The sequence below is a fragment of the Porites lutea genome, chromosome 8 (assembly GCF_958299795.1).
Source record: "Porites lutea chromosome 8, jaPorLute2.1, whole genome shotgun sequence".
Lineage (NCBI taxonomy): Eukaryota > Metazoa > Cnidaria > Anthozoa > Scleractinia > Poritidae > Porites > Porites lutea.
This window is the reverse complement of record NC_133208.1, coordinates 4,368,072-4,373,755: the sequence shown is the minus strand read 5'-3', so window position 1 is coordinate 4,373,755 and position 5,684 is coordinate 4,368,072. Positions and strand designations below refer to the sequence as shown.

Here is a 5,684-nt window from a genome sequence, read left to right as displayed (position 1 = left end):
CGTAAATAATCAGATAATAGGAAGTTTAAGATGCGGCGGCGACGAGATAATAAAAAAGTAATAGCTTGACAAGGCAAAACAACAACTTTGCACGTGCATCATGCATTTTGCAGATTTCTTTGCCGTCACTGCACGACTACCACGTGAAGATGCCTAATTTCAGGTTTTGTGAAGGAGGTAAACAAACAATGACAAAATTTTCTTTCTCTTTATGAACTTGGATATGGTTGATAGAAAATCAGCTCCAGAAGAGTTCGCTTGCATTTGACAAAGTAAGCGAGTTGGGAGAATCACGATAGAGACTTGAAAAATGTGAATTCACTTTTCATGCGACGTTTTCGTGGCTGTCAGCTGTCGTGGAATCTTAAACTCCTTAAGATTTACGAAGGCATGATCGATGCAAGTATGAATACCTGTTGTAAGCTCAAGCTTGTATTTTTGGAAAAGCGTCTTTAGTTTTCGGGCAGACAGTGGTAGTCTTTACACTAGAGCCTAAATAAGCTAAGAAATATTTCAAGACAAGTAAGTTTTAATTACTTCAAGTAAAATAAAGCTTCACACACAACCGATTCTTTTTTACTTCAGGTTATTTTCCCACGCAACAAAATTAAGATTGATTGACATGTCTCGCCTTTCTCAAAGCTCAAGAAACCGCGAAACCGCAAGTCAGCTAAGTAGGTCATAAGGATGGTTTTCAAGTCGCTTGAAACTTTCTTGAACCGTTTCAACTTTCCGACTTTAATGAGATGCAAAGCAAAGTTACTTGAGATTTTACTTAGGCCTTCACACACCAATTTTTGATTAAGTAAAACTTAGCGGCTCTTAAGTCTTACTTAACAGCCTAGTGTAAAGACAACCAACCAGTATTTTGAAATAAAGTGTTTATATCAAACTGAAAGTTTCCTGACTGTGTGCATTTCTTTCTTTGGTGCATGAGCCAGACAAGCCGTGATCGAGTCAATAGCTGTCGCGTCGTGTACGAACTCACGAAAAGAACTCAGGAGATGCTGTTCCCCGATTGGGCACAATAATACAAAGCATTTTTTGTGCCCAATCAGGAGACAGCATTCACTTGACCGTTTGGAAATGGTCCGGTGAGAGTCGGTACCCAGGGGCTCTTCCGCCTGTGCTTGAAAACTGACTGACTGCCCCTGGGTCTCCGAGGATGAGAATTTACAAACTCGACCGCGATTTTGGGCATTGGTGGATTTTATCACTTGTTTGCTCCCTGAGAAACCACGTGACATTGCTTTTGTCCCGTCAGTCCTTCAGCGCGTGCAAAGATTGCTGGTATCGTGAGTAAGGTCAATTGTACTTGAGTTAAAAAAGGCAGGAGCTGATTAGTGTCTCTTGAACGTAGAAAAAACTTTAAAAACAGGGGAAGAGAAGTCAATTCCCGTAGAAGTGATCTCATGAATTTTGCCAAACCGATGAGCCGCAAGCTCCTTCCTTCAGAAACTGATATACTATTCCTCGAATGACAGGTGGAATCTGGTGCCAGTCAGTTCTATGGCCACAAGTCGTCACATGCTTTTTTGTTATTAACGTAATATTAACATAGAATGCGTTCATCTATAACATTTCAAAAGAATTGTCATAAATCTCTAGTTTTTCTTTACGCACAGCTCTAAGCGATACCTAAGAAGCAGATATGGTGACTTTCCGTTCCAAACATCCTTAAGACCAAAATCTGCAAGTTATCTTCTTAAGCGAGACTTTGAGCATCCCTGTCACTTTTATACGGGAGTCCCCCCGGGGAAACAAAATCAGACAAAATAAGGAGAGAGAATATGATTATTGCAGTTTAATATTATTGATAAGCCTGATACAATCTTGGACCATTACATTCAGTCCTCTTTGAAATATGATACGTATACATCATGGTCTCAATCGCATTATCGCCAGCCTGTTAGTTTTTCACGAGCTTCTTCAGTGCGTTCTCTGACCTCACGTCCACGCTCAGACACTTGTTCCCGTATTTGCTCCTGTGCCGTTTGTCTGACCTCATTTGCACGCTCAAGTACACTCTTCCCTGTCTCACGTGCGACCTCTGCTGGATTACTGGAACACTTTCCATCAGTGGGCCTAACAGAAAAACAAAATATACAAAAACTGAGAAAACTGTCATGCAACACATTAAGGATCCAATTTCATGTTATTAAAATAAATGATAATCAGGGAGAGGTGCTCCGGGGAGGAAAGGGATACGTTTTTTTTTTTTTTCAGGCTTCAGGTATATCAAACAGCCGCTTTGGGTAGGTGCAGGTGGACTCATATGAAAGGGTAACGTTTTCACTAGTTGAAATATATGAAAGGGAAGGGAAATCTGTCATTGTGGTATGCAAAAAAGGTCCAAAAGGGCTAACAGATGAATTTTATGGCTATAAAAAGTCAAGAAAACCTTCTGGTTTTGGGATTGATTCCTACTTAAAAGACGGTACATGGTGAAAGGGGTACCATTTGTCCATGGAAGTTATACAAAAGAGGTACCTCTGTCATGAAAAATCGTTTATCGAAGGGTAAGGGGTTGGACCTCGGGGCGGAGCATCCCCGGATAAAACTTTATTAAGTACACCCTCCCCGGACTTGGTAAAACGCGCGGCGCACTTCCAATGGAGCGTTTATTCAAGAGCTGCGATTATTTCAAAATCATATTTGTTCAATCCCGGTTGATTACAACTATTGTAAACCATTTCTAAATATTATGTCTAACAAAAATATGTTTAAAGTTCCAATGTATCGCTTTTTTGCTGATGCAAATGTCTGATAGATTACGGAGTTAAGCAGTACAGTTTAGGTTTTGCGTTATATATAACCGTCTATCGGATTCTGTTTGGGTATATTTTACAACCTTTTATAATCCTTGATTACACGTCGCATTATCTTCCGATTCAGTGTGCGACGTGTTATTGAGGGCTGCGTGTAATCGAGTAAATACGGTAATCTTGTAGTTAAGTGCACACAGAGGGCGTAGGGGGTTGGTGAGGGGGAGAGAGGGGGAATTAGAGGAGAGTTAATATTTATACGAGGTCAATCACGTGTGTGTCTATGAAGGGTGAAAAGAGATGCTTGGAAAGACAAATGCAAAGATGTTTTGCCAAGAAATGGAAATAAAAATAGGACTGGTGCCAGGTTCCCTCCCTTAATGTATGCTTACCGGCAAACACTTGGCAGGCAGCATCTCACCCCTGTTAGGGGACACGATAAACATACAGATGCTCTCTTTAGGAAGTTATTTGCTTCATCTGGGTCCTCAATGACCTGGGTACAAAAGAAGAATGAAAACAAGGCCTACCTTGAGTCTTCATCGCGCCATGCATTTAAGATTTTTTACTACTATTTTTTCTAATACCTTATGAGCTCCTGAAAACACAATCTCTTTTCTCTTATTAGAAGTCCCTAAACAAACAACTAAGTTTTTAAGTAAGCTTTAAGCATTAGTAACATTCACTATTTCTGTGTTTGCGCGAACTTAAATAGCCTGCGAACCGCAGACTTATTTCCGGTCGTCGCTTCTCTCCCTTTAATCTTTTCTTCAATATGAATCCTTTTGGTGCTTATTTCATCAATAAGTGCCACAGTACCGGCAAATAAACTTTCGTGAACGCGTCGTTGTGAGAAAAAAGGGCGGCTGTACACAGGGTACGTCGTCCTTTCAATTTTGACTTGAAAACGTATCCACCGCGCACGATCTTGTAAGAAGTCTCGCGAGTAGTTCCTTGATTCTAAGAGCTAAACTGTGATTGGCTAAAAAGGTTCTACGTCAAGGAAATCGTTTTGCCGCTGGGGTTCGCAGACGTTATTTTTCGGAGGGATAGAAGAGACGATCGGAAATACGTGTGCGGTTCGCAGGGTAGAACTTTGTGACGACTACAATTAAGCCAATAAACAGCACTTTTCGTGCGCCGTAATTTTAAGCAGCTTGAATGTTACAATCGGGATCCTGTGCAATCAAAGCTAAAACAGTGCAACTCTGGATCACACTACGTTATTAATCAACACTTGGCTAAGAAGTGATGGTAAGTTGATTTACTAATAAACTTGATGAAAGTCAGAGCAAAGTTTTTATTTTTTACTGTAGAAACTACTTGATAGGATTTAATTTTGCTTAGGCGCGGCAATACCGAATGGATGTAACTTTATAATATTTCTTTAAAAACGTTTCCTGACAACAAACAGAACAAAGTGAGTTTGAATAGGTTACAAGAGCTTGTACTTATCTGCTTGATGTGCAATGAATTAAGTTGTGGTTATTACTCTGGAATCATTTGCGGCGCCGTAATATCATGTTATAGCATCAAACAAAACTGATTGCTTATAAAACTGTTTACCTTGGAAGCCCTCCTGTTTTGAACATGAACTTTTGCAGTTGTCGCGGACAGAAAGGCAAGCAAAACAAAGGCCACGGACGCTTTCATGGTACCCTAACAACTAAAAACAAAGCAGTGCTATAAACACTAAATAATGATTTTATTATGTTTTTTATTACATATTCAGCAATTGTTTGCATTAAACGTTTTTACTTCATATAATAAGAACTTTTTCAACACGTCACAGACAAGAATAGTAAATTACTTGACGTTCGTTTAATAGGCCACTCGTCGTTCAGTATACTAGGGTAAATTGATCAGAATTAAACGTTCTCAAATATATCCGTCCGTAAAATTTCTCTGATTTCCTAACAGTTCTTGGCTATTCTTTGTATTATAGCTCTAGATAGCTGCGTCGAAATTGTAGGAGTGCTTAATGTATGAAAAACACGAACTCTTTTACGCAAGTAATGAGATGATTTACTATTTTAGCTTTTGAATCTCTGGCTGGAATACCATATTTATTCGATTAACCGCGCTGGGCGCTTATTAAATTTTTGGACCTTGAGATTGGGCGCTTATTAAATTTTCACCATTCTCAGCAGAGTACAATTTAATTCTTAGGAGCTCTAGGAGAGCTTGCTCGCAGGCTAAAACAAAATTGAACTTTTTCCCTTTTTTTTTGTTCGGTCACCACCAAGCCTTAATATCTACATGGAAATCCTGCGAACTAATCTCCAGCTATATGTAACTTAACAAAAAAATGTCTCACAGAATTTGGTGCAACCTTTTCTTTGGTTAATATATTGATATTCTTAGGCGAGATTTGATGGTCAGTGAAAAATGCAATTTTTTTAAGATAGATCAAATCAGGGAGATTAAGAGACTCGAGTTTTGCGCAAATGAATTAACTACTTTTGTTTTACCTGCTTAATGACTATAAGTTTGGGTGTTAAAAAGTTCTTCCACAAAGTACCTAAAAACATTATGACATACCTGTTAGTCAAAATTCTCTTTCAGTTGGATTAAGACTTAAGAATCGGGTCAAACCAACAGTAAAATGATCAATGTGCGTTTGTGTAGACCTATTTCAAAGTATCTGAGATCAATTAAAATTCAGGGTAAACGAACTCTAGATGGAAGCAAACAAATCAACAGCTGAGCAATTCTTCGGAAAGGCGTCAGGCACGAAGTCGAAAGAGCGCGTGACCAACAGCACGAGAACTTTAAAAGAAAAAAAAAAACAAAACAAAAAAAAACACCGCACGAGAACTGCTTTGCTACCCATACATACACTCCTTTCCTTTTAAAGGACGTTGTTTTTCAAGAAAATATTCTATGACTTGTATTATTCTTAAATTATAGCATCTGACT

At 38.9% G+C, this 5,684-nt stretch overlaps 1 long non-coding RNA gene across 1 annotated transcript; it reads right to left on the bottom strand.

Moving 5' to 3' along the window:
* Positions 1–1,981: 1,981 nt before the first annotated feature.
* LOC140945748 (uncharacterized) lies at positions 1,982–5,446 on the bottom strand. Its single transcript, XR_012166737.1, has 4 exons — positions 5,307–5,446; positions 4,332–4,431; positions 3,158–3,261; positions 1,982–2,085 (listed from the first exon to the last, which is right to left on the bottom strand). It is a non-coding gene; the product is annotated as an uncharacterized lncRNA (long non-coding RNA).
* Positions 5,447–5,684: the final 238 nt, after the last annotated feature.